This window comes from Solanum verrucosum, unplaced genomic scaffold (assembly GCF_900185275.1).
Source record: "Solanum verrucosum unplaced genomic scaffold, falcon-dt-bn FXZP01000085.1, whole genome shotgun sequence".
NCBI classification, from domain to species: Eukaryota; Viridiplantae; Streptophyta; class Magnoliopsida; order Solanales; family Solanaceae; genus Solanum; species Solanum verrucosum.
In genome coordinates this window covers 299,151-326,955 of record NW_026019839.1, presented here as the reverse complement: position 1 = coordinate 326,955, position 27,805 = coordinate 299,151, and the positions used below count along the sequence as shown (strand labels likewise).

The following is a 27,805-nucleotide window of genomic DNA, read 5'->3' as shown; positions in this document are numbered from 1 at the left end:
ATATGGATATTGCAAGTTATTTATTCTAGAAAATTAGGTCGCAATCGAAAATTAATTATCATATTTTTTTGTTGAAAAAATAGGTTTTACTAGCGAATGGTTGTTGGAGCCTTAGTCGCCACTAAAAATCACTCATAACCTTTAGTGGCAATATTTTGGGAATTTGTGGCGACTTTGTCGCCACTAAAAGTCAAGTTCTTTTGTAGTGAATCTTAGTTGACAATACTTAGGTGGAGGGATTAGTCCCATGTGGCTTGCCACGTCACTAAAAAATTGAGGTGTTAACTCTTGAGGGTATTTGTGGTCTCCTGGGATAACTGCGGGGGTATTTTTTATCCCAAAATGTAATGGAGGGTATAAGTGGTCTATTTCGCATAGTTCAGGAGCAATTTTGACCCTTTTCCGTATTTTTTAAATTAGGTCACAAATTTATTAATAAAAGAAGAGAATTACAAATGTGTGTTAGTGGGTTAGCCCAAAATGCTCAGCCCATTAACTTAATTAACTAAGCAAATCAGACAAAATTAATTAACAGAGAAAAACATGAATGAATTAGGAAAGTGAAGAGACAAGGGGTTCAAGAACAGTCAACTCTGGCGAGCTCTTTCCGGCGAAGGTCTGTCTTTCGCTATGGTTTCATATATGATTAGTAATATATATGATATGATGATGATATATACATTGATTATCAATCATAACTTTTCAAATTCTTCCGTTATGAGAATTAAGATTATAATTAAAAACAATATCAATATACTTATTTATCAAGAAAGTAATAATTTAATTATTAAAAGGCTTAAAGATTTAAATTCTACTATTATGTGATTAAAATATTTGTATTTAATTAAATAATTAATTAAATTTTAATTTAATAAAAGGGTAAAATAGTAATTCTAACTTTTTACTTTGGAATTAAAAATACAAATGGAAATCCAAATTAGAAATACATAAGGGAACCAAATCAGTTTTTTTTTTGTTTGTTCTTATAAAAAGACATTGCGTAGTATTTGGTAAATAGGATAAAGTAAAAACGCAAAAAACATATACCCTAAGGCAGGATGGCGGAATTGAAATTGGAATCGGAATTGGGGACGATGATGGGTCTAGGGCTAAATTTTGATGGTGATGTGAAAAGGGATGCGAGTGGGAAAATAATGGGATGTTTTTGTGCTTTTGATGTAGAGCCATCGCCACAAGGTTGCGAGTTATGCAATAGGCCCCCTCTCCATCCCGACGACGAGGAGAACTTCACCTCGGCTATGCAATTGGTACTTTGAAGGAGCACCGTCCGTATATCGATGAAATTCGCATCAAATACTATCAACAAATCCATGAATCCTATGTTTGTTTCCTTCCCTTTTCAATTTATGCTGCTTTCATTCATATTGCTTCCTATATTTGAAATAGGAAAAATGAAAAAAATGGGGGGTTTTAGGTCTGATTTCATATTATTGAGTGTTCCTCTTGCAGACACGTCTATTATAATTCTCGTGTATCTTATGCCCATCCATTGGAATTCTCTTTGATATTGTTTCTTCCAGCTTTGATATTGTGTTGTCTCTGCTTGCTTGTTTGAATTGACAGGGTTTCGACTTTTATGATTTTCCCGGTGTGGAAGTTCAAATAGAACCAATTTTGAATGTCAAGGATGACGTTGACTTTGGGATAATGATGAAACTAGCTAACCGTGCCATTCAAGAATACAATGAGAAAGAGCACAATGTATGTATGCCCCCTTTCCAGCTTTACCTTTTGTGATATTTTAACTCTCCCTCACTCCTACTATCCCTCCTTGCAGGTTTTCAAGTATAAGGTTTTGAAGATTGAGAAAGCGAATTGTATGATAGGAGGATATGAACAGTATTTCATGACGGTTAAAGTCTTAAATCTCACCATTGGTACTTCTATTGAAACCTTTTACATCAATGTTGCTAGAAGAATCCCTGACCGTTTTGAAGAAGTCCTTTCATGCAATCCAAAAGGAATGGTAAAGCACTGAATGATGATCACATGCTGCTCTTTTTTTTTTTCTTGCAAGAAACACACTTGTGCTGAATAACTAACTTAACTGTGTTTTGTTTCTCCCGAACTAATTTGCAGGTGCCGGAGTTTAGCATATTTGGCAAGAAGAAACGTTGAATGGAAAGAGGAGTGTCGTGAGAGGATAGGAATGGGCACCTGAGCTTTAGTTTGAACTCTGTTCAAGATTTCAGCATCTTACTTTTGATATATGAACTGAACTGTATTAGTGTTATGACACCATGTGGATGGTTATTCTTCTTCCAAGTTTACTACTGTTTGAGAACATTTCAGTTTATGTAGTTGCAAGTGATGTGGATGGTACTATATTGTTGAATTGAATGCTATAATAGTTAGTTGATTACGCTTTGATAGTGTGTGAAACATTCTCTATTGTGTGTGAAATGGTCTCTTGATGTAAGGAAGAAGGCAATGATGGTGGAATTTACTTTCCATTCACAACTCTATATGTAATGGGATTGCTTTCTTCCAAGTTTTCTACTGTTTGAGAACATTTCAGTTTTTGTAGATGAAAGTGATGTGGATGGTATGTGTATTGTCGAATCGAATGCTATAATAGTTGGTTGATTATGTTTTCACTTTTACAAGTATTTGTGGTTGACCTTATTATAATCTGATTCAGAAGCCAAGTATTACTGGTCGGGCAGATGACAGATCTGTGTTGAAGTCCAACCAAACTAGTAGACCTCTTACCAGCAGCGCGGAAAGAGGAGTGCTCTTAGTTCATGTTCCAGATTACAAATCCTAGAAGAAAATGCCATTAAGACCCCCTCAGAAGTACGAGAGAGCGCATCAGCAGCCTGGTTCAATTTGCCCGGGCGATACATGATCTGAAAATCGTAGCCAACAAGCTTACTAAGCCATTTTTGCTGCTCCGGCGTTGCATAGCCTGATTGGTTAAGTTCTTCAGGGATTGCTGGTCAGTATAGATAGTAAACTTACGCCCCAATTGATATTGACGCCACTTACTCACTGCTTGAGTGATGGTGAACATCTCTCTATGATAGTTGGAGGCTCCCTGCATCCGAGTACTTAATTTTTGGCTGAAATAGGCCACTGCATGCCCTATTTGGGACAACACGGCTCCTATGCCTCGACCAGAGGCATCAGTTTCAAGCTGAAATTCTTGAGAGAAATTCGGCAATGCCAAGTACCTCATAGAACTAAGCTTATCTTTCAATGTCTCGAATACAATGAGGGCTGTAACATCCCATACAAATGCATATTTTCGTAGAAAATCTGTGAGAGGCCCTGCTATTGCTGCATAATGGTGGATAAAGCGATGATAATAGCCTGCCAGGCCAATAAAACTGTGTATTTCCTTTATATTCTTAGGCGGAAGGCCACTGCTGGATGGCCTTAATTTTACTTGGATCGATATCACATGCCCAAGATACTCTTCCCGAATAGGCATTTGGCTCTCTTTGCTACAAGTTGGTGTTGGCGCTTAATGTGATCTGTCCAGTTTAAGCAATTTTTTGGATAGTGCAAGAATGTTTTTTGTTCACTTATATAACACAATGATGTACTTTAAGTTTAAGTCATAGTTCAGGAATGATTTTAGCCAAAAACTCATATTTGATACATCAAATTATTACTAGATAAAAATAAATAGATACATGAAATTTATCATAGATCATCTATATCCTATATCTATATCTATATCTATATTACCTTAAAAGAATGAACTCCTAACTTGAATTTTAAATTACTATAATATCCCTAACTTATGTTGTGACTTTTTCGATGAGTTGTGACTTTTTTGATAAGTTGTGACTTTTTCCAAAGGGTTGTGATTTTTTGACGAGTTGTGACTTTCCAAATTGTTGTGACTTTTTTCAAAGGGTTGTGATTTTTCGATAAGTTGTGACTTTCCAAATAGTTGTGACTTTTTCAATAAGTTGTGACTTTTCTAAAGGGTTATGACTTCGCGGAAAGGTTATGACTTTTTCAGAGAAAACACAAAAAATACTTTTTTCATACCACCATTTGTTGACTAAATAGAGGGACTTCCTCTCATTTTTCAACCGCAATTTTTTTTAACTTCTACTCTTCTTATTGCATTTTAAAATTTTGTGTGATTTATTATCGTTGAGTGAATTCGAAGCTTAGTGGAATATGATGTACCACTATTCAAATGAAGTAAATCGTTTTATCCTAAGAGGTTATATTCCATAACCTCGAGTACTTGAGGAAAATAATTTTAATGATATAATAAATTTTTTTTTCTTAATATATACAACAATATGTAATGTTCCAATATATGAAGTTAACATGATGTAGTCTAAATTCATTTGTGCTTATTAACAGTTTATCTTGTGATTTAGATATATGCTTCTGAATATCTTTTTCTAAAATTTAGAGAATTTTCACGATTTGTTTTTTTATGCTCGAGACAAAAGAATGACTTTATTTCTGAATTGGTAATCGTGCAACGCACGTGTCAAAAAACTAGTTACTGTAAAAGAATGAACTCCTAACTTGAATGTTAAATTACTATAATATCCCTAACTTAGGTTATGACTTTTTCGATGAGTTGTGACTGTTTCGATAAGTTGTGGCTTTTTTCGAAGGGTTGTAATTTTTCGATGAGTTGTGACTTTTTCAATAAGGTATGACTTTTCCAATAATTTGCGACTTTTCCAAAGGATTGTGACTTCTCGAAAAGGTCATGATTTGTCAGATAAGACACAAAAAACATTTGTTCATACCATCCTTTGTTGACTATAAATAGAGGGACTTCCTCTCATTTTTCAACCACAATTTTTTTAATCTTCTACCTTTATTCTTCTTGCATTTTAATTTTTTTTTGTGTGATTTATTGTCGTTGAGCAAGTTCGAAGTTTAGTGAATATGAGGTACCACTATTCTGATGAAGTGATTTGTTCTATCCTAAGAGGGTATATTCCATAACCTTGAGTACTTGAGAAAAATAATTTTGATGATATAATAATTATTTTTTCTTAATATATACATTAGTATGTAATGTTCCAATATATGAATAAGTTAACATGATGTAGTCTAAATTCATTTGTTTTTGTTAATAATTTCTCTTCTGGTGTAGATATATGCTTTTGAATATCTTTTCCAAAATTTAGAGAATTGTCACAATTTGTTTTTGATGCTCAAGACAAAAGAATAACTTTATTTATCAATGCTACTTATGTGATTTAGACTCTCATGAAGTTTGCTTCAAAATAGTAATTACTATATAAGCATTGCCCTTTTGTTCTACTTATTTACTATTTCTTAATATTTCAGTATTTTAGACGAAGAAAAGTTCATATAACTTGTAATAACGTCAGTTGAAGATTGTACTATTTTAATTTTTTTTATTTATTTAATAGTTAATTTTATGAGAAAAATATCTTCATTAATGCAAATATATATTTATATTTGGGTAGGTATTTGTATTTAAATTAAAGTATTATATATGTCACAAATGTATTATCAAGTTAACAACATCTTCTAAACTTCAAAATATATTATTTTAAATGTTTTTTTTTTGTAATTGAATATATTATTTGAAAAATATATAAAATGTTTTTTTTGGCAATTGAATATATAAAATGTAGTTGTTCTCTTCACATGTTCATATGACATCTAAACAATTTAACGTGGAATACACATCCAAAGCACATCGGGTTAGATGACAAGAAAAATACAAAGCAAATATTGTCTATAAGGTAATATTAGTGAGATAAGACTAATTACATGATTAACCTCATCAAATTGAAATAAATATATACATTATTGCATTTAACTAATAAAATTTTTCATTGACCATCTTCATAGGTTTGCTAAATAAGAAATATATATATATGACGATCCACGTTGAACATTCACAAAAGAATCTGCTAAGCTTATTATTATTCAAATCTTCGCTTAAATAAGCAATACTATTTACTATAACATATATTTTTGGAATTGGTAATCACGTGCAATGCATATGTCAAAAAACTAGTATAAATAGATATGAACTTAATACTACATACTATGCACTCATGTATCTAAATATTTAGTTTGTTGGATACATCATATATTGATAATAGATACATCAAATTAATTAATTTAGAGTAATAAAATGAAATTAATCAGATTACATAACCAAGATATACACATTTTTGTCTTTTATTAATAATATTAATGAACTTATTATATCAAAAGTAATGAAATGAAATTAATTAAACATAAATATACTCCTTGATTTCCGTCTTATATTAAGGGATTTGTTTAATTTAAATTTTCTAGAATTAATTGTCCATATATTCTGAAAATCTTCAATTACAGCTTTATTTAATGAAATTAGTTACAACCATCTAATTCCCGAATAGGCATTTGGCTCTCTTTGCTACAAGTTGGTGTTGGCGCACCGACTGTAAGTGCTTAATGTGATCTGTCCAGTTTAAGCTGTACACCAAAATGCCATCGAAAAAGACCTACAAAGTGGTGGAGGTAAGGTCTAAAACCTTATTCATAGTGGCCTGGAATGTCAAAGGAGCATTGGACAATCCAAACGGCATAACTAAAAATTCATAATGCCCATCATGTGTACGAAAAACAGTTTCGTCCACATCCTCGGGTCTTACCCGAATCTGAAGATAGCCTGACAACAAGTCAAGCTTAGAAAAATAAACAGCACCCTGTAATTCATCAAATAATTCATCAATGGTTGGAATATGGAAATCTGTCTCTCACAGTGATTGCATTCAGGGCTCTATAGTCCACTCAGAATTGCCACGTACCATCTTTCTTTCGAACCAGCAATACTGGCGAAGAAAATGGACACGTGCTAGCCTGAATAATTCCCTCTTTAAGCATATCCACTACCATTTTCTCCCGACCCAACATAGACAACCATGTAACACCAAGCACAACATCTGCCCCATGCATCGCTAGTAAGTAAAAATCCAGAGTAAGACCACAACCCTGTACCGAGAGTAAAGTTGATCCTTCTAACTTTCTTATACTATTTCAATACAGAAAAAATCAGTTTCAAAGAGCTCTATTTATTCATATCACCTAATTTTAGGTATTGTGCGTCTTTCGAAATTTTAGATTCCAAATTTTTAACCGTTCTCCGTGTAAAAGGAAATTGCAACATGAATGTTATTCGAGAATTTAATGTAGAGCTATATTTTCATTCTGTTTGCATTTTTTCCCGTACCTTCCCCAAGTTTATACCCAAATGTCCTTACCTTGTTCAATTAACTTTGAGAAATTGTGACAACCTTATTGACTTCACATTCCCCCATCTCAATTATCTCGAAAAGCTTCATGTCAATAGTCGCAAAAAAAATAAAAAAACTTGAATTAAAAGCTCAAAATCTCCTCAAGTTTCACTTGTGTAGTTCAGCCTTCATCAAAATTGATTTGTCCGCTTCTACTAAACTACAACTCCTCCATATAGATTCTACATATTTCCCAACTCATTTTATATAATGTATAGAAATACTGAAATTGTAGTAAAATTAAGTGGATGTTTGGTTATGATAAAAAAAAAAAAAAACTTTATTTGAAATTTTTGCAAACAATATCTAGAATTTGAATATATTTGGTATGAACATGATTTAAACACTCAATTTCTAGAAACTAGAAAAATCGTCCAACTTGACCAACTTAACCATGTATACACATATTCATTCAACTTGACACATTTTTTTGTTGGCGCTGTGAGTTTCTTTTTTAAAAAAAGTAGACATTGGATGAATTTTGCAATTTTTTGGATAGTGCAAGGACGTTTTTTGTTCACTTATATGACACAAGGATGTACTTTAGGTTTAAGTCATAGTTCAGGGATGATTTTAGCTAAAAATTCATATTTGATACATCAAATTATTACTAGATACAAATAAATAGATATATGAAATTTATCATAGATCATCTATATTCTATATCTATATCTATATTACCTTAAAAACATGAACTCCTAACTTGACTGTTAAATTACTATAATATCCCTAACTTATGTTGTGACTTTTTCGATGAGTTGTGACTTTTTTCAAAGGGTTGTGATTTTTCGACGAGTTATAACTTTCCAAATAGTTGTGACTTTTTTCAAAGGGTTGTGATTTTTTTTTGAGCTGTGACTTTCCAAATAGTTGTGACTTTTCTAAAGAGTTATGACTTCTCGAAAAGGTCATGACTTTTCAAAGAAAACACAAAAAGCCCTTTTTCATACCACCATTTGTTGACTATAAATAAAGGAACTTCCTCTCATTTTTCAACCGCAATTTTTTTTAACTTCTACTCTTCTTATTGCATTTTAAAATTTTGTGTGATTTATTATCGTTGAGTGAATTTGAAGCTTAGTGGAATATGATGTATCACTATTCAAATGAAGTAAATCGTTCTATCCTAAGAGGGTATATTCCATAATCTCGAGTACTTGAGGAAAATAATTTTAATGATAGAATAATTATTTTTTTCGTAATATATACAATAGTATGTAATGTTTCAATATATAAAGTTAACATGATGTATTCACTAAACATTTTAGACCTACGACCACACTAATTCTGGACAACACTTTTAAAGTGTTGCCTAAAATACTTTTGGGGACGCTTTTAAAGCGTAACCCAAAGTTTTAACTTTTAGCTTCGATAATATTAGCAACACTTGTAAAGTGTACTCTTTAATGGTATAAGCTACACTTTATAAGTGTTGTTACAATATGATATAATTGACAACAACTAATTACATATATGGCCACACTTTTAAAGTGTCCTATTTTTATAATTGTAAAAAAAACGCATTACAAATGTGGCCCAAAAGTTTTCACTTGCATAAATATAACATTCGTCCATCTAGTTTTACAAACATGACCGAAGTATACATTATCTATATACTTTGGTTGTATATGCTATGTATAGTATGTATATATTATATGTTTACACTAAAGTATACAAAGATAGTGTACATATTTTTTTTTTATCTAAGATGATTCAAAGGCATTAGACTGTAATCTTCTCAAATATTTATTCATATTTGTTATGTTCAAGCTATATTATTAGTTATTTGAGAACTTCAAACTAGATTTGTTCTCGAAAAATGATAGAACAACAGACATCTTCAAATATCTAACTCATTTGATTTATCAAAATTTACTAACCTAATTAATTTAGATTCACAATATATATATGATTCATTTAAGAAAAAAAAGCATTTCTTTTATTTTTAAAGCTCAAACACTCGATCTTTAATAAGAAAAAAAAAAGAAATCACCTATTCCGATATTGCTTTGAATTTTGATGGGCATACATCTTCTGAGTTAAATGAAATAAATAGTCCCTTAACTATAGGAGTAGGTCTAAAATGATCCCTGAATTATACACTTAACGGATTTAGTCCTTTAACTATTCAAAAATTTGTCAGCATTGGTCCCTTAACTATACACTTACCGGTTTTAGTCCCTTAACTATAAATTTACCAATTTTAGTCCTTTAAGTATTCACAAACTTATCAAGTTTGGTCTTTGTCCATTTTTTTAATACTAATAGCTTTGGTTTTAATACGCATCATCCTAAACTTTGATAGTTTTTGTTCGAGAAACTTATCATGCATCATGCTAATCAATGCGAATTTATTTAATTTACTCAAATTTCTTTACGTAAAATAAAATGAATAGAATAATAAAATTGATCTATTTAAAAAAAAAGTTTAAAAAATTGCAAATCTACCATTTTATAAATTACCATTTCTGAAAACTTAAACAAATTCCGTTAAATGAAATCGTTGGAGTACAAACTTTGAATTTAACGGATAATAACTTTTTCTTTTTATAATAAAGTTTAACATATTCAAGTCATTAGTAACAATAATATGCTTCATTTTATCCTCAGTTGAATAAAATAATGACTTATATTTTCTTTCCTCGTGAATTTTATTTTAAATCGTTGAGGTTAAGGTTCTTCGCGCAAGGTTAATTTGAAGAAAAAGTAACGGAGAGAGAACCAACATAAAAAGTTGCGAAAGGATTTAATTTCTCGAGACATAGATTCTGTTAATATAAACCTAAGCTATTTGTATTAAAAAAAATGGACAAAGACCAAACTTGATAAGATTTTGAATACTTAAAGAACTAAAATTGGTAAGTTTATAGTTAAAGGACTAAAATCGATAAGTGTATAGTTAAGGGACCAAAACTGACAAGTTTTTGAATAGTTGAAGGACTAAATCCGTTAAGTGTATATATCATGAACCATTTTAGACCTACTCCTATAGTTGAGGGACTATTTATGTCATTTTCTCTACATCTTCTATCAGATGCACATATTTTTTCAAATCTTAGGCACCAAAAAGTCTCATTAGAATTATTTTGAATCTTTTATATCAAAATACAAAGTTACATCTTGAACAATAAATAGTAGTCTTCAAATAATTTTTATACCACATCACTCTCTTCATGCCACAGTTATAAGAAGTTGAGAAATGAAATGAACAAAAAGAGTATGTTGTACAAGTATAAAATATTTCTAAAGAATGCAAAGAATTCATAAGACATAATACATAAACAAATATTTGAATTTCATTTTAGCTAACAAGTAAATACTTCAATATTCAATATATATATCGAAATACCTCAACTTATAATATACCCCAAATTTTAAACAATATAAAGCATACGCTCCTGTTACTGGACAATAAAGCTAATTTCTCATATCCACCCTTTATTGAAAGATTTTTTTTTACTTGTTTATTCATATTAAAAATAAAACATCAATCTAATTTCTTTCTTTTGTTGTTTATATACTTGGGAAGATTGAGAGAATAACCATTCAGTCATCTTACATTTTTACTACTCAAATTAACCCAATTATCAATTTATTCTCTCATATAATTTTATTAACCCTTGATCCCCACCCCTTTTCCCTCTTTCATGTGACTCTTTTAGGGTTCAATTTCTTCTTTCTCTTTTATTATATATCATTACCCTTTTATTCTTTTCTTTTTTTACTTTAATAAAATTTAATTCTACGAATTCAATTTGTCCATAAAGAAATTTAAAGAATCCTTATTATGTTTTTCATCTTTTCTGTCATTTGATAATAAATTATATCTCTAGCCTTATTTCTTTTTAGGGGGAACCCATCGGTGGCACCCTTAAGTTGGCACCAATTTTCACTTAGACACCTCAACTCAGCTTTGTTCATTTTAGACACCTTATGTCATATCTCGCTATGTCATTTTGACACTTTTTGCTGACATGTCATAGAGAGTGTAATACACTCATTACTAGCGCGTGAAAGGTTTATTGAATCGTTTTTATTTTATTTTTTCTTATCTTCTTCCTCATTTTTCAGCCATCATCTCCCAAAACTTAAACTCCTTTTATGGAGAATTAAATTTGATAATGCTACAGACAAAAAAAAATGAATTTGAACCCATGGACTTATAATATAATGATATAATAAAAATAAAAATAAAAATAAGACAATGTGAAGACCCCTGCTATCGTAAAGAAGAAGAAAAATGGAAAGCCATGAATTCATGAATAATCTCAAATTAGATTTGAGTAGTGGTATGTGTGGGTTTGTTATTCTATTCAAGAAGATGATGTGGGTGGGGAAGGGGTTGGGGTTAGGGTGGGTAGAGGTGGAGAAGTCGCTGGGTGGGTGAGGGAAGAGTGGAGAAAACGCAAGGGTCGAGGTGGGTGGGGTGGAGAAGATGATCTGGGTGGGGTTGGGTTATTTTATTTTTAAAGTCTTTTGGGCAAAAATTTCACGTGTCATTCACTCATTGGTCACGTCTTTTTTGTACTAAAAAATCATTATTTGAGAATTATTTTTTATATATATGCCACGTGTCTTTATTTAATTCGTCATTTTGACACGTCATCGGCGAGTGTATTACAAACACTTTATATATTTGGCTGATAATTAAAAAAGTGTCAAAATGTCACAATGAACCATGACATGAAGTGTCTAAAATGAACAAAGCTTAGTTAAGGTGTCTAAGTGAAAGTTGGTGCCAACTTTAAGGGACTACCGATGGATTCAACCTTCTTTTTATTATGTAATACCTATTTTCCCCCTCACAAAATAATTATTTTTATCGTATTGTAAAAAGAAGAAAAAGGAAATATTAAGGTGTAAACTGTGGAAAATTAAGAGAATAGGGTGAAAGGTAAAAATGAAACATAAATTAGGGTGCAAAATGTAAAGAACCCAAAATACTCTAATCGTAAGAAAAAAAAGGGGAAAAATTGAAACCACCTGAAAACGGAGTGCCACCGGAAATCATAACTTCCGGCGATTTCAGCAACGTTTGCGGTTCAAGCAGTTTGAGAAATCAGTTGCCGGAGAACGAACGGAGAGATTCATCGGAACCCTAGACCGAATCAGTGAGTTTCCGGATCCACTCTTTATTAATGATGATTCACTACTTGTCTCAAAACGGTGACAGTATCTCTAGACTACAGTTGATAACTTATATTTCTATTTTTCATATGATTTGAGCCTAAAAAGCTTCATTTTTTTTCTTTATGAACTATGCATTTGCTAATTGCACTTCGTGGAAAATCAAATAATTCTAGCTTTTTGACTTATCTAAGATATGATGTCGAAATCCGTCGATGGTTTAGCATGTGTGGATAACAAAGTGGAAGATGTTACATGTATTTAAGTAGTGATAACAGTCATAAATTGCCTCAATGTCTATGCAGCTCTTCATTGATAAATTTGAGTTTGTGTGTTGTGAATTGAATGAAAAACTTGACATTGAGTGGAAGTCTGTGACTTTTTTCTCCATAGCGTTAGATGATCAACTGTTATGAACAAACTGTCAGGTTGTATTGCTTGGGACACTTTGGAACTGTTTTGGTTTAATGGTTTCCATAGGCTGTATTGAAATATGATAAGGAGATATCGAGAGAGGAAGGAAAGAGGATATTGATTATGTTTTATGTATCAGTAGGAAAGCAGAGAATGAATCTCATTAACCTGAATGAAAAGGTTTTAATATTTTGACTAGTCCTTTTCTTGTAGGAAAGGTTTTAGGACTCTATAAATATAAATTTGTTCCTTCTAACTTAATCAACATTCATAATGTAGTCCTAGGGTTTTGAGAGTTGTGGTTATGGAGGAGAATTTTGTGTACCTCCTTGTATTCCGAGTGAATTGGTTGAGGTTGTTTCTTTCTATATTTTGTACTCTCATATTTATAGTGGATTGCTCATCTCCTTTGCGGACGTAGGTCGATTGACCGAACCACGTTAAATCTGTCTCTTTTGGTGTGTTTCTCGTGGTCTTTCGAGGTTTGATTTGCTAACTTTCACATTACACCTTCTTATTTAGGTCCTAACAAGTAGTATCAGAGTCATGGTTCAATTATGGAGCCATGTTAGAGATGGGTGTTCATCTTGGCAGGTGTAGTTCTAGTCGCAACATTTTTGACAGTAATGAAGATTTTGTTGGAGAAACTGTTTCAGAGAGGTTCTCTGTGTCGAGACGTAGATTTGATGGAGGAGATTATGGAGAAGAGATGCAAGATTCTAAAGATTATGTGAAGAAGGTGGACAAATTTATTTTGTCAGAAATTCAGGCCAAGAGGGAGATTTGTTGGGGTTTATTTGCCCTGATTTCTTACCATAAATAAATTTTCCTTTTAGGAAAAAGTTTTAATATTTTGACTAGTCATTTTCTTGTAGGAAAGATTTTAGGACTCTATAAATATAAATTTGTTCCTTCTAACTTAATCAGCATTCACAATGTAGTCCTAGGGTTTTGAGAGTTGCGATTATGGAGGAGAATTTTGTGTACCTCCTTGTATTCCGAGTGAATTGATTGATGTTGTTTCTCTCTATATTTTGTACTTTCATATTTATAGTGGATTGCTCATCTCTTTTGTGGACGAGGTCGAACCACGTTAAATCTGTCTCTTTTGGTGTGTTTCTCGCTTTTCTTCTTACTCGTGGTCTTTCGAGGTTTGCTTTGCTAGCTTTCACATTACACCTACTTATTTCGATCCTAACAACACTAACCGACTTACTTGCTAATACGCGTAACTAACTAATGCTCTTTAACTACTTTTTTTTTTAGAATGATAACTTTTTCTTCTATTTATCCACAGGTATACTACATCAAAGTGGCCCCCTTCCAAAAGTATTACAAACTAGACTGACTCCTTGTGCTTTTTGTCACAAATAGTCTAAAACATCAAAAAGTTCTTTTGTCTGTACTAAGACTTTCTGTTTACACCAAAAATAATAAAGAGCTATATAATTCATCTTGAAATTCTGCAAATTGTTCTTCTTGCCCTCAAAACATCTTTGATTCCTTTCTTTCCACACTGTCCACCATATACAAGTTGGGACAATCCTCCATCTCTCCATAGCATATTCTCTCCTGTCATAAACTTCCAAAGCCATTTTAACATTAGGCTTTTGTTTTGTTTCTTCATGTTCTTGATCTCAATAACAAACTAACCGAATAATTAGTTACAGGCTGAACTGATCAAGTGACTCTACTGTTCTCAATACTCCCCCTCAAACTAAGTGTACTGAACACATTCAGAACTCTTAGTTTGGACAACAATGATTCATGTTGAACTCTCCCCAATGCCTTGGTCAGTATATAAGCCACAAGAAATCCCTTTCTCAATTTTTCTAGCTTCTTCACCACTTTGGAGGGGATTGGAAATAATAACATAAATCGGTTGCCAATGAATCTTACACTGCATTTATCAAGATAAGTCTGCCCCCCTAGTGACAGTTATTGGAATTTCCACATAGCTAACTTTTTCCCTGGCTTTTCAATTTTCCCATCCCATATTTCAGGTCCTTGTGTTTGACTGTTTGTTGCCTAAAGGCATGCCCAAATAAACTGTAGGTATTTGATCTATTCTGCACCCTAAGATATTGGCCAGCCCGTGCATCTGTGCAACTTCCTTGATAGGACATAAACTGCTTTGCTCTAGTTCACACACAAACTAGTGACATATCACCCTGATGTAGTTACTTTGTTCTGCTTTAGTTTCACAGAAGATCTCTGTATCATCTGCATAAGCAATTGGCAGATTTCCAAATTCTCACCTACTCTGTTGTTGAGTTTGAAGCCTTTCAACTACCTATAAGGAATAACAATCCTCATCATACTATTAAATCAAGTCGAGATTCGAAAGGACGGCCTTTTAAATCAAAATTTCTAAAGAGGCAATGTTAAATGTAAAGAAGCTAAAGGGCAAAAGTGTGAGGGACACCACACCTTGTAGGGCGGGGTGAACCCCGCACTGTATAAGGCGTTTTGTACTACACGCCTTGTAAGGTATATGGCAATGGAAAAATTCCCCTCACCCTTGCATTAATAGGCTGCAAGTTAGATGCGTAGATTTATAGGTAAGTTCAATTAGTTTCTTGATAGGTGGAATTCCTTTTTACTAAAAGACATCCTTACATTATGATTACAAATCAAACAATTTATTTATGTACTCCCTCCATTCATTTTTAGTTGTCACGTGCACCTTATAAGGTATTTCGGACCACACACCTTGCCATATACCTTACAAGGTGTGTGGTCCGGAATGCCTTATGAGGTATGGGGCCCAGCCCTTCTTACAAGGTGGTGTGATCCTCACGCCTTACAATAAAAGAAACTAGCAGCATGGAGTAAGGAAGTGTTTGGTAATATCTTTAATCAGATTGCCACTCTCGAAGATGTAATAAGGGTAAAAGAGATTCAATTGGAAATCCAGCCGTCAGGTTCAAATAGGTCAGAGTTGAGTAAAATGGAAGCAGAACTGAAGAAACTATTAAAGACAGAGGAAGAATACTGGAAACAAAAGGCATGAATGAGATGGTTTAGTGATGGTGACATGAATACTAAATTTTTTTCTTCCTACATTAATTGGAGAAGAAAGAAGCTACACCTATCAGAAATCACTACTGAGCATGGGGAGATTCTCAATACCAGCCAACAAATCGGGAAAGAGGCAGAGAAGTTTTTTACAGAGCAGTTTAAGCAAGAACAACAGGACCAAGATTTTACTATGCTACATCACATTCCCAAAATGATCACAAATGAGCAAAATGAAAAGATGACTAGGCTACCTAGTGCGGAGGAAGTTAAATATGTGGTGTTTGAGCTTAATGGAGATAGTGCAGGAGGACTAGATGGTTTTTCAGGTGAATTCTTCCAATGTTGCTGGGACATTGTGGGGGAAGATATAACTAGACTGGTGAGGGCATTCTTTTGTGGTCAAGAATTACCTAAATTCAAAACTCACACCAATCTAGTACTGTTACCTAAGAAGGAGAAGGTGAAAGCATTTTTTGATTTAAGGCCTATAAGCCTGATCACCTTCATTAACAAGGTGGTGTCTAGAGTCTTACATGAAAGAGTTGCTAAAGTCTTACCATCTATTATCTCTTAAAATCAGGCAGGTTTTGTGAAAGGAAGAAACATTACTGAAAACGTATTGTTGGCACAGGAGATCATAAGAGATATTAATCTGAGGAAAAAAAATATCAATGTAGTGGTGAAATTAGATATGACTAAGGCATATGATAGAGTATCATGGATATTCTTGACAAAAGTGCTAAGGAGTTTTGGTTTCTCGGAGATCATTGTTGATATGGTTTGGAGATTGATCTCAAATAATTGGTACTCAGTATTAATTAATGGGCAATTCCATGGTTTATTTCATTCCACGAGAGGTGTAAAACAAGGGGATCCCATTTCACCTACCTTGTTTATCATTGCAGCGGAGGTCCTATCGATAGGGTTAAACAATCTACACAAAGATGATAAATTTAAGGGTTATGGAATGCCTAAGTGGAGTCCTGAAATAAATCATTTGTCCTATGCTGATGATACTATATTATTTTGCTCAGGAGACAGAACTTCAATAATCAAGATGATGAGGATTCTGAGAGGTTATGAGAAAATATCAGGACAATTGATAAATAAGGCGAAAAGTGCCTTTTATTTGCATGACGAAACCTTATTAATTGTGGCAATTAGATTAAGAAAATTATCTGGAATCAGACAAGGAAATTTCCCATTCATTTATTTGGGGTGTCCGGTGTTCTATGGAAGGAAGAACAAGACACATTTCGAAGATTTGGTAAGAAAGGTGGCTAGAAGAGTTCTATCATGACAGACCAAGTTCCTCTCTTTTGGAGGTAAGTACACTGTCATAAATCATGTCCTCCAATCGATTCCTATATATCTACTGTCAGCACTAAATCCCCCTAAAACAGTGATCGCGCAAATACGTCAAATATTTGCAAAATTATTTTGGGTAACACAGGAGGGCTAAAGGGTAAGCATTGGGTTGCTTGGGAGGAGATGTGTTACCCTACAAGAGAAGGAGGGATCGGTTTCCAATCACTACATGATGTTTCGAAAGCGTTGTTTGCAAACTTGTGGTGGAATTTCAGAACATCGACTTCCTCATTATGGAGTAGATACACGGGCAATAAGTATTGCAAAAACTCCACCCCACAATTGTCAGAACCACTGGTGCATCTCATGTTTGGAGGAAAATGATTGTCACAAGAGAAGAGGTGGAGCATGAGATATGGTGGCAGCTTAAGTCTGGAAATTCGAGTTTCTGATTCGATAATTGGACAAAGCAAGGCACACTAGATTTCACAGGGGAGATAGCAAGAGAAATGGAAATTGAAGTGAAAGAATTTGTGGTAAATGGGGCGTGGAATGTCACTAAACTCCTAGAATACATATCACCTGAAATGACTGCTCATATTATTGACAACATAAAGCCAAGACAAGAAACAGAGGAAATTGATAGATCCTGGTGGATGGGAAATGCAAAAGGAACCTTCACCGTGAAATCTGCATATCACAGTTTGAGAAGTTGTAGAACAGAACCAGAGTGGATGAACTATTTGTGGTTAAAAGGTCTTCCTTTTAAGATTAAATTCTTTCTTTGGAGGGTTTGGAGGAAAAGAATTGCCACCGATGACAATCTTAAAAGAATGAATATACAAATAGTCTCTAAATGTTATGGTTGTGAAAGGGGAGAAATAGAGACAATGACACATTTGTTTCTAACAGCCCCCATATTGATGGGCTCCAACTACAACATCTGATTATCAAATGGTGGGAATTAAGTGAGAATCCAAGGATTCAACATATTTTAGCAGCTACCACTGCTATTATTATGTCGGAGCTTTGGAAGAGGAGGAAATCAAGAAGACATGCGAAAGAAATTTCATACAAGAAGATGTACTATCAATGTGAATTGATTGTTTATCATCTTATTAAAATGGAATTCCCCTGGATAAAAAAAATTCCTCATCATTGGCAAGATATGTTTGATATGATTAGGGGATACATGCCTACTCTTCACTACTTATTAGTAAGTTGGAATCGTCCAGAAGAAGGCTGGGTTAAATGTAACACCGATGGAGCCAGTAAAGGAAATTAAGGACTAAGTTCTTATGGTTTTTGTATAAGAGATAGCTTGGGTGATTTGATATATGCAGAAGCACAAAGTATTGGACTAGCTACCAATATGGAGACAGAGACTATGGCAATCTTGAAGGCAATGCAATATTGTTAGGGTCATAACATTTCTAATATTAAGTTAGAAGCTTATTATTACAAGGGAATCGAAAATTCCATGGGAGGTTGCAGAAAGAATAGAAGAGATCATTAAGCTAATGGGGCAGTTAAATGTACAGGTGTGTCATACGTTTAGAGAAGCAAACCAACTGACGGACTACATCACTAACATAGCGATCAATCACGAAGGTAAACAACAGTTTCACACCTTCAATCAATTAGCAAGCATGGGTAGGAAAATTTTAAACATGGATAAAAGTGGAGTTCCTACCATCAGAATTAAAACAAGGAAGATAGTTAACAGGCAGTGACAAACATGAAAGACAATTACAGAAAAGCCACAGAGACTCACAAATACAAAAACGGACACCAACAAAAAGTTAGGATTGTGGAACCAGATCTACAACGTCAAACTTGCATTCAGCTGAGGATTCAAGAAGCAAGAGTTGTGGGGCATCTGCCGCTAAATATGCAAGACAGAAGAGGATCAGCAACAAGTAGAAAAGAGGAGCTAAAATGGAGTCAAGAAACTTACTGCTACCAGGGGCGGAGCTACAACCATCGAAGGGTGGTAAGCTGAGCACCCTTCGCCGGAAAATTTCACGATATAAAGAGGTCAAATTATGGATTTAAGGGATAAATAATTAATGTTGAACAACATTAACATAAACTCTTCCATGGCACAGTGGTAAAGCTTGTTCAGTTCCACCCTTTGTGCGCAGGTTCGAGTCCCACAGAGCGGGTTTGAGTCCCATGAAGCGCATAACAGTTCTGATTTTATTTTGATAGTTGAACACAACCTCACACACCATTATTAAAATTTTAGTTTTGATTTTATTTTGATAGTTGAACACAACCTCACACACCATTATTAAAATTTTAATAATATAGAGTAACATATATGAATAAATTATTTTAATTTTGAATATTTAGAAATCATGTATTTCTAATTTTTATCTAGGATATAATGCACTTTCGAATGGTGAAAACAAAAAAGCCAACATTTTACATTAAAAAATTGTGTTTATATATGTTAACAATTTTAAACCCAAAGCTAAAATCAATACATGCGTTTTATCTTCTTCTTTTTTTAAGAAAAAAGTTTCTACTGGTGTGATTTATGTTTTGTAAAGTTAGACGCATTTGTTCTATCAATATTTCACTTTAAAAACAATAATCATATATTTTTATCATATAAAATCAATGCATCAAAAAGAAGAGATCGTTCATGGTAGAATCACTAGATTAAATAAATAACATTCAACTCACTTATTAAAAAAAAATTCTTGAACACCCTTAATGAAATTTCTGGTTCCGCCACTGATTGCTACATGTTGAAGTTAATCCTATATCCGTTCACTTTTGGGCCAAATTGGGTGAAATAGTTTTATCTAGGATGTTGTTTGAACATTATTTCTCAATAAACGGACCATGAGGCCAAAAATTGATTTTTTTTTTTAAATTCTCAAAATTTTAATAATTTTTCACATATAAATAATATTTTGATTCGATTGTATCAGGTCGTTCAAGAAAAATGGGATGATCGAATTAGAGGAACGTAACAAAGAACATGATTTAATCAAGGCGGGTTTTCTTAGTGGAATGGGGCAATTAGGAAAGGAAGTTGAAGTTGTGGCAATACATAAGAATTCATGTTCAACTATATTGGGGCAAGCGAGGTTAGAAAGTTTTCGTATTTATTCCGAAGCAATGCAGAAAAAATATGGTGGAAATGCTAATATTAAATATGTTTGGTTTGGTTCTTTCAAAGATGAAATTTGTAATATTATTTCACATGGATTTTCTACCATTACTGAACCAAAATTAGGAGAATGTTTTGGTATTGGTGTTCATCTTTATCCTGCAAATATCCATGGGTAAGCAATGAAACATACACGTATAGTACTCTGTTTCAATTTATGTGTCACATTTTTGTATTTTATTTTTTTAAAAAAATTTGTGTTGAAGGGTATTATCGGTGTTGACACCCAGTTTTGGACCTCCACATCATATATTAATCATCGAGCTTCTCAAATTTCAAACGATTTGAAATAATTAACTTTATAAAATTCAAGATATTTTTCAAGTCATTTTAAGTTATCTTGTCATTTTAAAAATAATTTATATATTCTATATAAAGTTGTACGTATTTATTACATTTTAGGAGTATTCGAAAATCATCTCAAAAGATTTTATTTTTTTTAGTTAAATACTTTACTTGAATTAGTTTAGTTTAAATTATGGTTTTAACTTTGAGTTATTTAGTTTATATTTGAGTTAATTATTTTATTTCGTTAAGATTAGAAGCTCGTTAATTAATTAATATTAATTCATTTAGATTCTAGCCGAATTCACAATCTGTAAAGCTATTTCCTAAATTTAATCTAACTCACCTCACCATAAAACCATTTAAGAACCATTTTGGGCCATTTCTTAATACCAAAAATCGGCCCAATTCCCTTTATAACCCAGGCCCAACAATTCTCCAATGGTCAGCAGCCCACCATTCCAATAATTCCATACATTACATTCAACAATAATACATACGGAAAACCAAAAGAAAAAAAACAACGTGACCCCACCTCCCCAACTTCATTTTCTCTACGGCAAAGCAACCCAGTACTGTTCCGGCAGTGCGATTCCAGCAACCAGGCACGCGGAATCATCCCCGCCAGCACGAGATAAGGCCACGTTGCACCCAAGGACGTTGGAATCGATCCAAGGTGTCCATCTCCCCTTTCCTTTTCCAGAAAGGGACAAATTCCTCAGAAAAAATTGTTTCTCCGGAATTGTGAAAGATTTCTTTTGAAGTTTGAAATTTAAATGGACCCTTAAATTGGAATTCTATCCGTCCCCCCCCCCCCCCCCCCCCGATACCCTAATTTCGCCTTTAAATACCCTCATCATCTCCATTCATCAGGGGTGATTTTTAGAGGTTGGAGATAGTTTACAGAAATAGAGGAGGAGGGAGTTAGCATATCATAAGAAACAAGATATACAAATAGGCTAAAACATACCACAAGGACTCGAATTCAAGATTTTTGGTTTTCCCTTTTTCATTCCTTACTCACTGAAGTTGTTGGAGTCTCGATGTGGTGGTGATATCGCTCGTAGCTGGCTCGTTCCTATCCCGATTCGCTGCCCGGAAAGAGGTAAAAATCTTTCTCACGTTCTGTTTCGTTTGATCTTTAGTTGTTGAGATTTCTGTTTATGCTTTCTCAATTATGTCTTGGTGTTTTCTTTATGATTGGAATTGAGTGGAATCTATAATGGCTTAGCTGAATTTCTTTTGGTTGATTTTTTTTTTTTTTTACTGTTTGGTTGTTCTCTGAAGTATGAATGTTTAGTATTTCTCTCCTTCTTTGGTCACTGTTAACCTTCCATGGTTTTATAAATGTCGAACTTTTCCGTCTATTCAGTTCATCTTCTTGTTGTTCATCAGATTGTGTTCTTAAAGTTGGCTAAGCCTTGGCTTGATATGGCTTTGCTTTGTTTTCCATTACTCTGATTCGATTTTTTCTTTGGTTCAACATAAGTTCGTGGATTGTTGTTTAATATTATATTGTTTTGCAACCACTTGCTAATGTTCAATTTTGAATCAATTAGCTTAATTTTCTCTAGATATGGTTTATGTCTTCCGTGTCTAGACTTTAAAGCTTATATACATGTGTTTCCCCTGTTAATGTCAATCCATGAGTTGTTTAGTAATCAAGTGATTCTCTAATGCGAATTTGTTCCTGTATAGATCTATATTCCAGCGTATGATTTGTTTACGTTTAAATTTGTTGGTTTGTAACTAATTTATATAAGTTTAATTTTTGCATGATTTATTAAAATTCTTTCCCTTTTATGCTTAAATTGTTTTGGACAATGTGTTAACCACTCAAAAATAATTTTGGTTAATGCCTATATGTTTAAGTTTACTGTTTTCTTATATGTTAATTGAATTCAGAAGCCTAAAGTTGAATATGCTCTTCAATTTGCTAATTTAATTTATTTTGTTCTACTGCAAATGTCCTCCCGAGTCCAATGGACTCTCATCCCATCGCATTTCTGATTTTGGGGCCGAGGTGGCCTAATAATCGTTTTTCTCGAGTCTGCCTCGAAATGGATCAAGAAGTGGAATTGAACGGGAAGCTGAAACACAATCTCAGAAAGTCCAAAAGCAGCTTATATGTGCTAAATATACAATGATATACAGGTCGAATGCGGAAATACTAGGCATAAATTCGAAATAAAGGTGCTGGAAGTTGACGCCGGCTGTATACATTCGGTATACAGCCCAAGATACAGGAAACAGGGCTGATATACGAGCTGTATGCACTGATATACAACTTGTGTATACAAAAACGGGAATTGGTTTAAAGTCCAAAAAAAAAATTTAGCATATTTGGCCCAATGCTTCTGGCAGTAATAGGCCCAAATTTGATTATTTCCTTTCCCTCTCTTATTTATTTTAGGGAAAAGGGTCAAAAATACCCCTCAACTTTAGTTTATTGTTTGACTTTACCCTCGCCGTTAAAATGAAGTTAATTTTACCCCTCCCGTTACTAATTTCACCAAATTTACCCCTCATTAGACGGAATCCCCAAAATTGACCCAAATTGACCCGAATTTTAAAAAAAACCCTATTCCCTATTTTAACCCAATGACCCGACCCTCTAGAGGATAACCCATTCCCCTACCGTCCTACGAAGTCTGTACATGCCTCAAAACTATAACCGATCTAAAATAATTAGTCGAATAGGTTACGTGCGAAGTAATCCCAAGGAAGAAATTCTCTTTCAAAAACGAATCAACGAAGAAAATCACAACGCAAAACAACATCATATCAGAAGTTCCAAATGTGGAATCAAAGGATTCAGTGTTAAGGGTTTTGGATTCGCCAAGGTTTAGGGGCAAAGAAAATGAGGTATTAGTGAAGGAATTCGGTAGGGGTAATGATGAAGAGATCAGGGAATTTGTTTTATCAGATTTAAAGGGTTGAAGATGTGAGATTAATGGGGGAGTGTGAGGGCATTGTTTGTGCATAAATTGATTGATTGTAAGGTATATGTTGGACCTATTTTTGGGTCAGTGTTGATTGAAGAAGTAACGAATTGTGTGTTCGTCATGGCTTCACATCAGATTCGGATTCATCAAGCTAAAAGATGTGATTTTTATCTTCGAGTGAGGAGTAGGCCGATTATCGAGGATAGTGATGGTGTAAGGTTTGCACCATATTGCTTAAAGTATGAAGGGATTGAGAAGGATCTTGAGGAAGCTAATCTTGGTGAAGAGACAAGGAATTGGTCGAATGATTTTAAGTGGTTAAGAGCAGTGCAGTCTTCAAATTGGTCAATTTTGCCGGAAAATGAACGCGCTGGCACAATTGATATGGAAGAACAATCAGAGAGAAGAGAAATGAAGAACAACGGGTTAGAGGAGTCGGGGCAGGTCTGGGCATTGGATTAAAAATAGGGAATATGTTTTTTTTTTTTAAAATTTGGGTCAATTTTGGGGATTCCGTCAAATGAGGGGTAATTTTGGTGAAATTAGTGACGGGAGGGGTAAAATTAACTTCATTTTAACGGCGAGGGTAAAGTCAAACAATAAACTAAAGTTGAGGGGTATTTTTGACCCTTTTCCCTTTATTTTATTGTATTTGACTAACACTTTAATTATCTTATGGTTTAATTTGATTAAATTTCCAAGGATGGTCATTTCATTTAATTTTTTATAAATTAAATTATATATATATATTATTACCTAGTTCTTATTTTAATATTAGTCTTGTAAATAATTAAATTGTTTCCCTTTAGAAAAATTCTCCTTTAGTTTATTTTCCCTTGAAAAAATAATTAATTAAAAAAATAAAAAAAAAAATAAAAATATATATATAAAATAATAAAAATAAATGAGTTCTTTACTTAGTTAAAATTTTTAAAAATTATTCGGAATTATTTTTAGTCAAATCGCCGGTCAACTACAAGTTAGCGGACATTCCGAGAGCCTAACACCTTCTCGGAATGTACATTGAACTTCGAACCCTTTTCTCAATCAATTTTATCTGTTTAAATCTTTTGAAAATATTAAGTTTTTTTTTCTTGATTTTTACTAAAAATTAAGTGGCGACTCTGTTCTTTTGAAAATTCGATTTCTCTTAAACCATAAGTTTAATCGATTTTTTGAAAACTTAGTCATTTTTCTTTTATTTATTTTTTCGAGTAAAACAATCGGCATTGGAAGATGAGAATGGATTAAGGCATATGTTACTTTGCAGAGTAATATTAGGAAATACAGAAGTAATTGAGGCTTCATCCAAACAATTTCAACCAACTTGTCAAGATTTTGACCCTGGGGTTGACAATTATTTGGCTCCTAAAACATACATTATTTGGCCTTCTAATATGAATTCTCATATTTTACCAAATTTTCTAGTGAGTTTCAAGGGTCCATTATTATTAGGTTAGCTATTTAAGTGTCACGATCCAAAAATGGACATGATGACACTCGTCTTAACCCACCAAGACAAGTCAGCCTAAAACTCAACCATTACAATAAAATGCAGAAATTTTTATAATAAACTCAAATATACCCCAAAAATCTGGTTGTCACGTGTACAAGCCTCTAAAGTATTACAATTGAATCAAAAGAAAAATACAAGTCTCATATGACATTGTTTCTAGAGTAGAACAAGATCATAAATAGGAGTAAGAAGGATCATTGAGAAGACAAACAACTACCTCACAAATCTCCCAGAAGCCTCAGAAAAGAAGAGAATAACAAGTACCACAAAAGTCCAGGCTCGTAACCTACAAAAAATTTGTAGAAGCAAGGGGTGAGTACCAAACCACACGGTACTCAGCAAGTAAACCTCTAAACACGAGCTAAGGGGGTAGAATACAAGTACTCCTTACACCCCAACCGAACCTTCACAACTACAATCAATATAAAACCAGCCCAACCTAACAGTTCACAATTTACAAAGCACATAGCTCAACACAACAGTCTAACAATTTCATATCCTCAACAACAACAATAGTTTCATATCCTCAACAACAACACTCTAACAATTGCATATCTTCAACAACAAGCTCCATATTCATCAATCACAAGTTCCATAGAAAGACACTCACAAGATCAAGTTCACCAATAATAAATGAGTGCAATGCAATGTCAAGTATAGTGATGCATGTCTGACCTAATGATACACACCCGCTGTCTCTCAGTCCGGGACCCATGGGGGACATATCTGTCCATGCATCCATCGCGGCGCGCGATACGACCCTCGATAATAGTAACCATCGCGGCGAGCGATACGTCCCTCGAAATATAGTATCTGTCGCGGCGCGCGACACGTCCCTCAAAATATAGTATCCATCGCGGCGCGCGATACGTCCCTCGAAATGGTACATCCTATTTATTTTCTTATTATTTCTCAATGCACATAACACTTGTCACAACCATGTCTCAGAACAATGCAAATGACATGTTCACACAAATAATAAGGAGATGACCATTTTCATAACATTGCACAATTCACAACAAGACAATCAGGATACAACATCAACAATGATTCAACAAGCCTTTCAAACAATTCTCAACACATCACACAAACAATTGATCACATTGCCTTTTATTATCCCTTTTTCATTATTAGAATTAATCAATGTGGACAAGTCAACCCATCACCAAGCCTCATTACCCTAAACACATATTACAAGGAAATACGTGAATTCCATACACTTAACAAGGGTTTAGAAATCCACTTGCCTGAAATAGTTGAACAATCACTCCGGGACTTGAATCTTCCCTTTTCGCTGAGCTTCCAAAGCAATATAATCTATTCAAGTAAATAATCACAATAAGGTTTTGAAACTAACAACACTCATATTACTATAGGTCTAGCCTAGACTCAAAAACTCTCTCAAACTTATAATCAATTTCCTTATCTTGCTAACATGTCAACTCTCATATTTTCCAAATTTCAAGTTTAGGATAAGTTTCAATTTCTCCAAATATCATCAATTTAATAATATTTGTATAATATACTACACCTACTATTTAATTAGGTCTATCAACATATCGAACCTTTAATAATGTGGTACCATATTTTAACTTCCAACGACAGAATAAAATGTGCATGTAGTAACTAATATGTACGTCCATTAATAGATAACCTCTAAACCTCGTTTAACTCCCCCAATGATTACCCCTAATTACTGTCCAATGATTGCATGCACTAACCATAAACTTATATTGTATTTCAAATTTCTAATTCTTTTCCTTTTCAAATTCACTTCTTTGATTCTCTTTCCCAGACAACATCTTAACAATACTAATAGTATAACTACTAATTAATTAGGAAAGAGATAACCAATTGCAGTGAAATCACGGTTAAAACTATTACCTGGACAACTGTTCTCGTCGGCGGCTCCATGTCCTCGTACGAATGAGTTTAGGTTTATACTCTCTGTTTCTTTCTTTTCCTTTCCGTTTCTTAAATAAAATAATTAGGTATTAAAAGTGACAAATCCTATCAGCTTATTTTAATAAATGGGCCATTAATTTAAATTATATTATATATGGACTTGATCCATTAACCACCAACTAATAAAATTAATTATTTAATAAATATTCGTCAACTAAGTAACTGTAGTTAAACAAATAGTTCAAAATTCCCAACCAACTTCGCAAACTGATCAAAAGTAACTCGGGGCAACTATCGAGATGGGTAAAACGATAATTTTATAAAGTTTTCTAAAAATGACTTTTCGGGTCATTACATTAAGATTCATGATTTGGTTATTTTAAGATTCAGGATTTTTATTTCTATCTATACATTTTTTCAATTTATTTTTATATTCTTTTATCTGTTAGAAAAAAGAACGAAATTGATATAATATATGATATACATAAAATATGCATTTGTCGTTTTTACTTTTACTTGTCACATTAAAATTTGAATCCATTGAGAAAATAATTATTGATGTGACTATAATATTACATTATCCCTTATGAATTGACGTTTAGTTCTAGGTCTTGAATTCTTTTTTGGAAATAAGTAACTAATGTCAAAGATAAAACATGAAAACAAATAATTGTCTTTCCTTTCCTTGATATGTAAAAGTTAGAATCTATTTTTGAAATATGAGACAAGTAAAAGCGAATATATACAAAATAGTGTATATTTTTACTTCTTCCGTCCCATATTAATTGTTCATTTTCTCTTTTACATGCTCCTTAAGAAATCATTAATA

At 33.3% G+C, this 27,805-nt stretch overlaps 1 protein-coding gene and 1 long non-coding RNA gene across 2 annotated transcripts in view; one reads left to right on the top strand and one right to left on the bottom strand.

The window, feature by feature from the left end:
* Positions 1-27,805, bottom strand: part of LOC125815695 (protein NSP-INTERACTING KINASE 3-like) — a 451,704-nt gene that overhangs the window by 352,697 nt on the left and 71,202 nt on the right. The gene's annotated exons all lie outside the window — the stretch shown is intronic.
* On the top strand, positions 1,799-2,610 carry LOC125816028 (uncharacterized). The gene is made up of 2 exons (XR_007442203.1): positions 1,799-1,987; positions 2,101-2,610. It is a non-coding gene; the product is annotated as an uncharacterized LOC125816028 (long non-coding RNA).